Source organism: Dipodomys spectabilis, unplaced genomic scaffold, assembly GCF_019054845.1.
Source record: "Dipodomys spectabilis isolate Male_0828 unplaced genomic scaffold, ASM1905484v1 ptg000147l, whole genome shotgun sequence".
Lineage (NCBI taxonomy): Eukaryota > Metazoa > Chordata > Mammalia > Rodentia > Heteromyidae > Dipodomys > Dipodomys spectabilis.
In genome coordinates, this window is record NW_024870824.1 from 978,089 (window position 1) to 990,564 (window position 12,476).

A 12,476-nucleotide genomic window follows, 5' to 3' on the forward strand; every position below is an offset into this window, starting at 1 on the left:
GTAATAAACAAACAATAAAATTACTGATTGAAAGTTAAAATAAATAATGTACCTGAAACAGTTATTAAAAATTGCACAGGTGAATGAGCAATTTAAAAAATAAGCTGAGAATACCTCAGTGATTATTAAAAATGATGCCCCCAAAGTCCTAGGACTTTTAATAAAAACACTAAATAGAAAAATAAATGCTAATTCTATTTCTCCTATTTAAGATACTGCTAAAGGTTAATCTATTTTGGTGAACTAGCCATGACAAAGTGACATGTTGTAAATAAAAAATAGCCTCTAATAATGAGAATTTTAACTATATGACATAATACCAATATTTAAATAATGGCTTAGAGCCACATTCTATGCAATGTAGGCAATAAACTAAGAGGAAAAATGCAACAGTTACTCCAGTGTTCTATTTACTTTATCCAAACCTTGCAGTTTTGTGGAGAAACATGAAAGTACTTAAGAGCCTTTGGAAGCTTTTAAAATCTTTGATTCTTGAACAGCCCATCTAATCAGTAGCTAGCAACAATCATATTCTTTAATAAAAGGATTATGAGCCAATGCAAAAGCCAAACACAAGAAATAATTTTTATAGGTAATAAGCTCTCAGAAGACTTTAAACCTACAACTAAATTTAATACAAAGGCACAGATTATCTGTCATAAAGTCTATTTTCCAATAGGGTAGTAATTTTCTTCTTCAAGTAAGTTTCTTCATTTTCAAAGCACTATACTTTGTAAGGAGAAAAATTCCCTCTCTTTTTTTATGACTGATGATAATAAATTGAGACGCAGAATAACCAATCCTTATTCTTTTTATAGGCCAACAGGTATGTCACATATGTTCCAAGCAGTTAAATTGTAAGAATGAAGGATGTTGCAAGTGGCTTTATAAATATCATGTACTCTCTGTAATAACTCAAGTTCACCTGCTCCTATATTTGGCATATTAAACACAAATATTTTAAGAATATCAAAAGATATGTTAAAATGATTACATTTCTCACAATATAACAAAACTTCTTAAAAAATCTAAGACTACTCTGGAAATGTTCTTGGATAGTCTCAGAGCAAAGAAATTCTAAATATCAATTAGCTTGAACACTGGTGTAGGAAAATGAGTATATTTTAAAATCTGGTAAAGAGAAACAGCATGAAAAGCAGCACAAGAAAGAAAAAGTAGAACACCTGAAGGGTCTGTTTAAGGAAAGTTTTTTCACTGAGATTAAACAGACAATGAGAAAGAAGTCTCTGACTAGGTTTGCATATATATATATATATATATATATGTATATATATATATATATGTAGTCCATCACCCCATTAATTGTGAAACATTTATTCTTTCAAACCTTTATTATTTAAGAAAGTTTGGCCCTTGGATTAATTCCAAGAAACAAAAATTTACAGATTACTTTTTAATGAGTTTTTTATCGTAAAAATACTGTACAGAGGGGTTACAATCACATGAGCAAGGAAATGAGTACATTTCTTATCAAGCCTCCTTCTTTGTTTTTCCCTATCATCCCTTCCCTCCCATCTAAACAACTACATTCCCCTCCATACCACTCTCCCCCTCTGCCTAAATTGTAAATTTCATTTTTCGACATAGTATCTTGTACATCTCATTGTTGCAATGAGTTAACTGTATCCCTATTTAAACAATAAAGTCAATGAAGATGACCCACCCTTTCACTAGATACTCCTTTTGAAGAGGCTGTATTGTGTTTGAAATAATACTACATATACATGGAACCTGAACAACTAATATTACTCCTTACTTTTACATGATCAAATTTTTAAAAAAGCAAATAGTTAAGATGCTTATTTTTTGGGGGGGGGGGTCTGGTCGTGGGGCCTGAACTCTGGGCCTGGGCACTGTCCCTCAGCTCTTCAGCTCAAGGCTAGCGCTCTACCACTTGAGCCACAGTGCCACTTCCGGCTTTTTTCTTTATGTGGTGCTGAGGAATCGAACCCAGGGCCTCAGGCATGCAAGGCAAGCACTCTGCCACTAAGCCACCTTCCCAGCCCTTAAGATGCTTATTACACTTACGAAATGTTACTTTGTGGTAAGAACAGAGTTTGAAGAGTTTGAGGTAGTGGTTTTAACAGGTAATAATTACCGAATGTCATTATTATAAGCATAGCAAAAGGCAAGTTTACTCACTGTTCTGGGCAAGGTTTTTCCACTCTTATCACTATAAGGGCATATAGGCGTTGTAAAGAATGTTCTCTTAAAACTGAAGCTATATATTTCTTAATTATCTCTCTGCACAAAGAATTCCTTGCCAAAAACAGACTGTTTTTTCTAATATACTCTAAACATCAAACAATACAAAACAAAGTTCCTGGGCAGAAGTGAACTATGTGAGGCTCTCCATCTTCTGCACTGCCATTTTACCATTGACCTTTCTTTCCATAATTCATTATAGGGGAAATAACATAAGGAATTAAAGGTGAAATAATCTCTCTATCTCAAAGGAACTTGCCATATTGGTGGTGAAAAGAAACTCATGGAAAACTGAAAGACCAAACAGACATAATTGGGAAAGTTTTCAGTAAAGAACTCATTTCTAAATGATTAATCTTTTTATTTCCTTAAGGGTAGAATACACAGTTTGGAGCCAAGTACTTTTGAAAGCTGAAACCTAACTTTTGAAAGCTGAAACCTAACTGTTTGGTTTATTTTTCCTGATGCTTCTTTCCCTACTCTAGATTGAGGCACAATTTTTTTAAGCATTGTTAGATCTGATAAATTAACCTATCTGCTCCAAAATTACATTTGCTAGTACTTAATGGGAAACCATGTTAACTTATTACAGAAATAATGCTTAAATAAGGGTAAATACAATGTGCCACGATAGAAATGATAGTATTTTAAATACAGGTAACACATTCTGATACATAGAATTTCAAAAAGTTTCAGCAAATATTTTTGGTTTTAATCTCAATGTAAAATGTAAATATATTGAAAATGTTAACTTAGTAGAAGAAACAAAAATTGAAGTTGATGTCTAATAGCCATAAAACATGATAGTTTCAAGAACTATAGCTGTTACAACTATAAGGCCTTATAGGCTTATCAATCTTTGTGGAAAGAACCAAAAGGAAAGTGAGCTGGCTCCATCTCCTCCTACCTGTGTGTGCAGAGACAAAATTGTTCTGTGACAACCATGCTGAAGAGAATGGAATATAGGGTGAGAGAAGAGTTAGGAGCTAGTAGCTACAGTATCCTTATTTCCTATTGTCTATTTCTATAACTACAAAGTCTAAATTTATATATTCTTTTTTTTTGGTGATTTTAGTTGATCTAATGATCCAGTGCTAGGCTGATATAGTACCACTAAGCCAAACTCCTGGCCCTAAATTTATATATCCTTTAAAAAATTATATCCTTACCAATTCCATGTAAATTACAGGAAGAAATCAAACCTACCAGCACAGTCTACTTATTCTACCTTCAAAACAAAGATCATTCCCTTTTGTCCATATCCAAAGCTACCTTCATATCTCCTTGGACCAGAGAAAATAGTTCCCAAATGGATGCTTTTGTATGCCTAGCTTTTCTGCACATAGTAGTCAAATTAACTTTTTAAAAACCTTAGTAAATCTGATCCAATTTTTTACAATGGCTTCCCACTGCATTTGGAATAAAAGCCACTGTCCATGGCCTATATGGGTTATATTCCAGTCTAATACCCAATCCTTGCCACTGTTAGAATTCTAACAGTTCCTTAGACTAGCCAAACCTTCCCTCTGCCAGTACTCTGCTCAAAATGGCCTCAGTTTCCTTACCCTGATCTTCGGTGTGTCCTCTCCTTACCTTTCAAGTCTGGACTTAGATATTTCCTTCTAAGAAAAGTCTTCTATGTAGCTAGACCCCCTACCCATGTTTTTGTTTGTTTTTGCCACACAGTTTTACAAATTCCCTTAACTGCTATGCTATTACTTGATTTATTAATCATGTTATAGACTGTTTCTCCAACTACTTTACAAATCTCCAAGTGGCAGGAAGGACTGTGTACTTTACTCTAGATGGTAGCCCCAGTGCCCAGGACTGTTACTATCACTTGATAAGCATATAGTAAATGGAAGACACAATAAAAAGAGATGAGATACACAGAGGATCTAATAGCATCCTAAAGTTCTTTTACAGTTCAATTTTTGTGTTACCTAGTTATATATAATTATGATTTATAATATAGACTGTCACTAACTTTATTAACAAATGCTGGAATGCTACATTCAATGTCAGAGAAAAGTTTTCTTCTGATTTGTCAATATTTCCTACATTTTCTATTGATCAGGCACCTTTTGGAATTTTGCTCTATTTACTTTTTTTTTTTGTAGTGCTGTGTAAAAAGCAAACAAGGACATTTTCCCCCCCCTTGGGGTTAAGTATACAGACTAATATGAATTATCACTTCTGGTTGAGCGGACTGGAACTAATTGAAAAGATCAGAGCAGAAAAACTCAAGTAGCTATTTTTGAGACTGCCATTTGTACACTGAACTAACCACCTGACCAGCTGTGGTGTTGGCCTCCGAGGAAGCCATTTTGTTACTAGAACATGAATAAGGAGATACTCTCTTTAGCACTTCGTTACTGCTCATGTTAAAGCATTTTTAATTAGTTGATTTATACAAACAGCTTTCTACTTCATTGTATGGCAGATTTATTTCTGCTCTTTGCAAACATGACTATGTTCTGATATTTCTAGTTCTAAACAGAATCTTTACAATAGTATATTTAATTTCTGTTAAAATCTAAAGGTGCTTATAAGTCATAGAAATCTAGATAAATATATATCCATCTGATAATTGTTCACAATAGGTTATATGCACCCATTTGACAATCAATTGAAACAAATTTAAATTATCAATGGTAATTTGGTTAGAAAATTGTAACTCAGTATTTTCATTTATTTTCAGTGCTTGTCATTATGATGTACAAATGTCTTTTCAATTCATGAGCAAGAATCACCAAATGACTTTTTAAAAGTAAAAATCTTTATACTATCCTTCTGATGATGATGATGATGATGATGATGATGATGATGATGATGATGATGATTATTCAGTATTTTTTGGATAGGTACAGGAATCTCCATTATTAATAAGTTCTGCAGATTTCCTGGGGGCTGGAGGAAAGAGGTATGTACTCTGGAAGATACTGGTCTAGACTTTTTCAGCAGAGGATTTTATCCAGCTCTTTCACATGTCTTCTTCAGCCCTTAACTGATATTTCATACGCATCAACAAACTTCACTGAATAAATTCTTCATATGAACAGAAAGTTTATTTTCTAATTTTATGAGATATTAAATTGAATATTATTGCTATATCTTCTGAATTGTATTACCAGTTACTACTTTTTAAGGGACTGCATATATTTTTATATGTTTATATTTAAATTTTCTATGAATACAATTTAACTGGACATTTTAATGCCAGGTAGAATTACTGAGAACAGAAAAGTACTCTTCATTAATCTATAGTATGTAGTTCTATTAAGTTTGTAGTAAAATAGAGACCATTGACTGTTGAACTCTTAACCACAAAATATTCTATACTCATTGCCTTACTCATGTAACTGTAACCCCGCTGTACAGTATCTTTACAATAAAAAATATATATATAAAAAGAAAAGAATCTAATTTGTTTTCAAAGCACAAATGAATCTTTTTTTTTTTTTTTTTTTTTTTTTTGCCAGTACTCTGGATTGAACTCAGGGCCTTGAACTTGCTAGAGAGGTACTCTGTAACTTAAGCCACGTCTCTAGTCCTGCATAATTGTATCTTAAATCACTAAGCTGGACAGTTTTTTAAATCTTCATTAGCATATGGTGAAAAGATTTTTTAAGAACAAAAGATAGGGGCTGCGAATGTGGCTTAGTGGTAGATGCTTGCCTAGCATGCCTGAAAACCTGAGTTCGATTCCTCAGTACCACATAAACAGGAAAAGCTGTGGCTTTCCTGTGCTGTGGCTCAAGTGGTAGAGCAAAAGAAGATCAGTAACTGGCCCTGAGTTCAAGCCCAAGGACTGGCAAAAAAAAAAAAAAAAGATAATCTTAGAGCTATATTTTTCTAAAATGAAAATCAAGCACAATTGATTTTAAAATAACAGCTATCTGTTATGTTTAAAGAGAAACTGGCAAGAATAGCAGATAAGGGGAAAAAAACTATGAGCTACATCTAAAATAGTGTTTAGAATCCAAATTACTTCTAAATCTGAAGACCCTATTGGTGTCAAAAGCAATGAGCCTGTTAAGGAATAAACAAGAGTAAGTTTAGTTCAATGCTAATTGTAGACATAAACTAGGAAATCTAGGAACTGGATATAAAGTGGACATAATTATGAAAGACATAAAAGGAAATGTAGTGGTTTAAAGAAAGTAGAATACTATCAGAAGACAGGAAGAAGCAGCAGTAGGAAAAGGTAGGATTGAGAATCAGAAGATACACATTGAGGTTTGGTCAAGCCATGTTTTAAAATCTTTGTTTTTTAGATATGGAATGGTACTGAGTTTACAGGCTTAATTTATTCTGAGGCTCTGCTGTAAGCTGTTTTAAAATCCCTTATAAACAGATGAATGTTGAGCTAACATTGCAGAAGTACAAAAACAATCAATAGATAAAGAATGAGATGGAATTTGGCAGATAGTTGTGTTTGGTATTTTATCCCTTTTCACCAGTCTGTGCAAAACTTACACCCTCCTTAATACTCTGCATATAAAGTCTGTCAAGGTGCATCATATTACTTACTTTTTTTCTGATCTTTGCAAGGCAAGCGCTCTACCATTGAGCCGCCTTCCCAGCCCTTTTTCTGATCTTTGATTTGCTCCACTAAGCTAATTTTGTTTTATGACTTACAAATAACGACTATGAGTTAATAGGCTTCTTCCCTCAAGTTAACTAGACTGCAAAGAAATGGAACCTGAATCCCTTCTCGGATTTTTCTGATTATTTCAAAGAAGCAAGCAAAGTATAGCAACTGTATAAACAGTAAACAATACCTTGTCCTGTGTAGAGGCTTACAATAGTCACTGAAATACATCTATTCTATTTCTTTACCGTTACCCTATTTGCCTTTGATTTTCATAGTGGATTTTAGTTTGGACTTTAACTTTTCATTTTGCAGAGACTGAGGTAATATTAAAAAGTTAAAATGTAGTTTTTATTCCAGGACATATATGTCCTTGTTTGACCTAGACTATTACATTTTTTTCTAGTGTTCCTATTTATTTTTAACAATCTCAAAAGAAAAATATAAAAATTGGAAGAGTTTCAGAAAAAAAAGTGAACTCAGACTCTGAATGAGCAGCTTCATGTTTGAATGATATAAAGGAAGCAGGCAAAATTACTAAGGTAGGTTGAAGATCAGGCTTTACCAAAGACTTAAGGAATCTTTAATCATTACCTGTCTTTTGACATCAGGTCTGGGAAGTCTGAAAAACTGGCCTCTTGGAGGAGGTATTTCTTTTTATCATGGGTTCAGATTTGCTTTACATGTTTTACTTTTCCTTCTTACAAAGGCCTTATAAACAGTTGATTGAAGAAGGAAATTGTTTGAGGGAAATTGTTTCATTATAGAATAACATTGATCTGAAAATGAAGTCTGAGTAAAAATGAGATCTTAAAACATATACTGCACTGCAGATTTCAAAGAAAAGAATTCTAGGTAAAAATCATTTTTTGATTGTCATTTAAGGTATTACATTTTACATAACGTAAGTGAATCTTTTTCTTGATTTTACAATGATCATTAAAATAGAATAAAAGATACAGTGTTGTAATAGTATAGAAATATTTTTAAATTATTGTCACTAAATAAAATTAACAAAAACTTTAGTGGAGCTTTGAATTGTTTTGAAACATAAGCTCACCTTAGGTGTTTTCATCTTTCTTTTTATAATAATTATTATTGTGAAAATACCGTACAGAGGGGTTACAATTACATGGGTAAGATAGTGAGTACATTTCTTTTCTTTTCTTTTTTTTTTTTTTGTCGGTTGTGGGGCTTGAACTCTGGGCCTGGGCGCTGTCCCTGCGCTCTTCAACTCAAGGCGAGCGCTCTACCGCTTGAGCCATAGCACCACTAAGTGAGTACATTCCTTATCAAGCATTGTTGCCTCCTCCTCTGTTTCCCCATACCATCCCTTTTCCTCTCCACCGCCCCATCCCCCACTCCTCTACCACCACCACCTCCACCCCCCACCCCACCCTCCACCCCACCAAAGTTATGTCATTTTTCGACATAACGTCTTGTACATCTCATTGTTGTAATGGGTCTACCTGTAACCCTATTTAAACAGTTTGTTTTTCCCTTCCCCTCCACAAATTATACCAACATCAAATACAGTGAAAGCAGGGATTATACCCTGGGGGAGGTACATACAAAGCAACAAAGAAATTATTTTATAAATGATTTCTTTATTTATAAATGTTTTTATTTATAAATATGTTGGAAACAATCGCAAGAAAGAAAAAAAACATTTGAATCCTTATCTTGGGGTTCATTTCCCTAACATCAACTACTAGCTTTCAAAAACTCTTTTTCTCTTTTCTTTTCTTAAAAAATTTCACTCTTTCTACTCATTCTTTCATTAGGCACAATAATTTGCAACCTAGCTCTATTACAAGATCTGAAAATTGGCCCCTTGGGGTCCTTGTTGGGGAGAAGAATTTTGTCAGTTACAACAACTGCATTTCATATAGGCCCTGGCTTCAGGTCTCAGGATCTGGAACCCCTTACTATGTATTGCATATCCTAGGAAAGTATAGTAATGCATTTTGAACTTCTGCCCTATTTATACAAATTTTATCACATAGATTAATGGACTTTGTAAGGCATATTAAATCTTATTAAATCATTAAAATTGTAGAAGTTGGTGTAAAATAGTATTTTATTGGAAACAAAAGCAGTGTTCTAACAATATTAATTTCAAGACAGGTAGGTTGGGAAGGGAGTTGTTGTAATGAACTTACTGCTGCCTTTTGTCTACAGAAAAGAAGGGTGAAGAGATCAGCAGCTTCCTTTACTTTATATGCAGAAAGATGCAGTTTAAATTTTTCTGTATTAAATGTCTTTCTTGTTTAATTGCAGATACAGTTTGCCAAGATTAGATTCATTGGGTTATTACATATATATATATATATATATATATATATATATTATACATGAATAGCAGTTGTGGGAATGAAGAAGAATTCTTAGGAAATGACTTGAAAATGACTTGTTATTTTTACAGACTTGCCTTCGTCTTTCTGGAAAAACAAGAGGGTGTGTGTGTGTGTGTGTGTGTGTGTGTGTGTGTGTGTGTGTGTGTGTGTGTGTGTGTGTGTGTGTGTGTGTGTGTGTGTGTGTGTGTGTGTGTGTGTGTGTGTGTGTGTGTGTGTGTGTATGCATGCGTGCTTAATATCTCTAAAATAATGGGTTTAATATTTCTAACAAGCAATGTCAAAAGTAATGATACAATTTTATAATAGGAGACTTCAAGAAAGAAGGTAAATATGTTTTCAAGGTTCACTTTTAAAACATTTAATAATCAGGTACTTTAGAAGTAACAAAGTAAAGCAATGTAGCAAATAGAATGACTTTTTTCTTTGATAATGTAGGAAGATGCAAACATGTAAGCTGGCATAAAGAGCCATATTAAGTCAAACAGGAATGTTAGGTAACGCATCCAAATAGAAATGCCAGCATTTCTATTCTATTGGACTAGTTTGTCCAATAGGTTCACAAGATCTCATTCTCAAATCAGTGAAAGAGGGAAGCTGTGGAGGGGAAGCTAAGATTATATCACCATAGCAACCTGTCAGAGCAGAGGCAGAGAGCTGCATGCCACCTGCTAATCAATTAGGAGAACTGTTTGTAAGCTCAGGAAATCCTGGAGAATATGAGTGGAGTTCTAGGGTCAAGTACACAGAAAACCTTAATTAGGAATTCTCTTTTCAATTTATAACACTCAGTCATATTGTCAACACCTATATATTAAAATTAGTATAGTTCATACTAGCCACTCTGTTGTATGATATCTCTTTCTTTATGTCATTACCATATATTAAACATATTTTTTAGGTTGCACTGATAGCTTTTTAAAATTTCATTAAGTTGCAATTTGGAATAAGTCGGGAAATAAATATGATCTTTCAAATTTAATACTTTATAACCTCCTGTTAGGCCTTGTACAGCTTCTAGATTTTTGAATTGGTTTAAGTTCTTAGTAATTAAAATAGTCAAAGGCTTCAAGTCTCTCCTTGGACTCTTTTTTTTTTTTTAATGTGGTAAGATTACCTAACTTCTTGTTGAATGTTGAGGTCATAGAAGCTTCTAAGTCACTTAATTTAGTATTTATTTCTTTTAAAACTATCCTCAGGAACTGAGAAACTTCTAAGTGTGCTGCTTTTCTTTTGCCTTTGGCTAACTGCACTACCTTGGCAGATTTAACAAGTATTCCTTTGTCCTATTTTTCTTGAATTCCAAGATATTGGTGATACTACCTTATAGGGATGACAGATGTGTTACACAAAGGCTCTACGTAGGTGAGTACTGGAGATGTGCTAAGCAGCCCATTATTTTCACAGTACACTGATCTGCTTGTGGACTTTTCAGAAAACAATCGAAGGGACAAGACATCAGAGACTCCATTCCTGTTCTATATTTACTTTTGACCTAACATTGCACCAGTAAATTCCATGAGTAAATACGAGGCTGGGTGGCAAGACTACCTTGCTAAATATTTACAATGGCAAATTCTCCAGAAACAAGACTCTAGTTTTATCTACCTCGAACTTACCTTAACAGCTTTTGTGTTATTTTAAACAGTCTAACAGTTTAACCAGTAATATAAAGATATTCAAAGAGAAGCAAAAATTAGATTAAGCCACTCACTGAAAGTAATTAAGGATGAGAAAAATAAAATGAGAAAGAAATGCTATTTTCAATTTTAGTATAGGAAAATATTTCTTGAATAAAGAAAAGCCACCATAAAACTTGGGTAACAAGTCCTACGTTTAAGCAAATATTTCATATTTCAAGTATAAACAGAAAAGGATATGAATTAACTTAGTGACAAAAACATTATACAATGTATGGGAAACATCTGATAGTTATCTGAACATAAAGAGGCTGTGATTTTCAGCCATCAATTGGTGAGGCAGGGATGCAAATCAGTCTAATCTTCTTCAATCTATTGTGTGCAGTGATTCTCTGGGGGGTAAAAGGGGGGGCGGGTAGAATAAAGGACTCTGAAGCTAGCGTTAGACTGTGATTTCTGTCCTCTGGGAAACTCCACTTAACAGCTCTGAATATCATTAAAAGCCTGAGTCTCATTCAGGGCTGTTGTTATAGGTTGATGTGGGAGCTTTTAAAATTCACACACAGAAAGACATGGCATGATTACAGAGCTATTTGTAAAATATATCCAGTGGCTGAATATTGATAAATTTACTCCAGTCTCCAACAGCTCTTATAGTGTTTCTCTTCTAATCAGAAGATGGACATTTATCATCACGCAAGAATACCATAAGCAACTTGAAGGCAGAATCTATGCAGATCTCTTTTTATCTTGTGATATATATATATATATATATATATATATATTTCTGTACAAATGGCAGGTATGCAATAAATACAATCTGAATTGAATTAGAGCATGAGATCACATACGTGCCCCCATCAGCAGATCCCTACCTACCTCTCTCTGGCAATATTGAGATTACAGGGGTCACTGGCAGCACTCTGCCTAATGGTATGCTGACTGACAGAGTAGAAAATCAAATCAAGAAGGCCAGCATGACCTTTGAATAGGCAGACAGGGTGTGCACTCACTGTTGCAACAAGGTCAAGATCAAAGTGACGAATGTCCAACCTTCTAGTACATGGCTAGAGACCTGAACTGACCACATCTGATTATCTGCACAATTTCATCAGCATCACATGTGAATAATACTTTGGGTAATAGTAAATCATGAGAGAGGAATACAAGCTACTCAATTCCAGAATGCGGCAATTTTTTCAGTTTGAAGGAGTTCATTTGACAGCAGGCTTTCTTGTGAATTATGCAAGCCTGCTGATTAGACATGAAAACAACTGCTTTATGGTGACCTGAAATGGGATTAACATAAACTGGATGAGTGACAGAAATGCTGCAAAGAACTCAATGAAGAACCATTCAAAATGATACAACCAGGCTGTTTAAAAAAATCTTGGGAAAACAGAAACTGAAATCAAGAATGGAGCAGCTCATGGTGAGAAAAACTATGTGGGAAAACATGATTCCAGACGTCAGCACCACTAGTACTAGTACTAGTACTAGTACTAGTACTAGTACTTGTGAACTTAAGGTGAAAAAGGTTATTTGTCCCTTTCCTATCTTTTAGTCACACTAGCCTTCACAACTGATAGAACCAGCAACACAATCCTTTATTATTAAGGATAGGAAAGAATGCATTGTGCATAAATACATGTCTAAATGATT

At 34.0% G+C, this 12,476-nt stretch overlaps 1 protein-coding gene across 1 annotated transcript in view; it reads right to left on the bottom strand.

Moving 5' to 3' along the window:
- Fbxl17 (F-box and leucine rich repeat protein 17) overlaps window positions 1-12,476 on the bottom strand; it is a 460,085-nt gene that overhangs the window by 68,536 nt on the left and 379,073 nt on the right. The gene's annotated exons all lie outside the window — the stretch shown is intronic.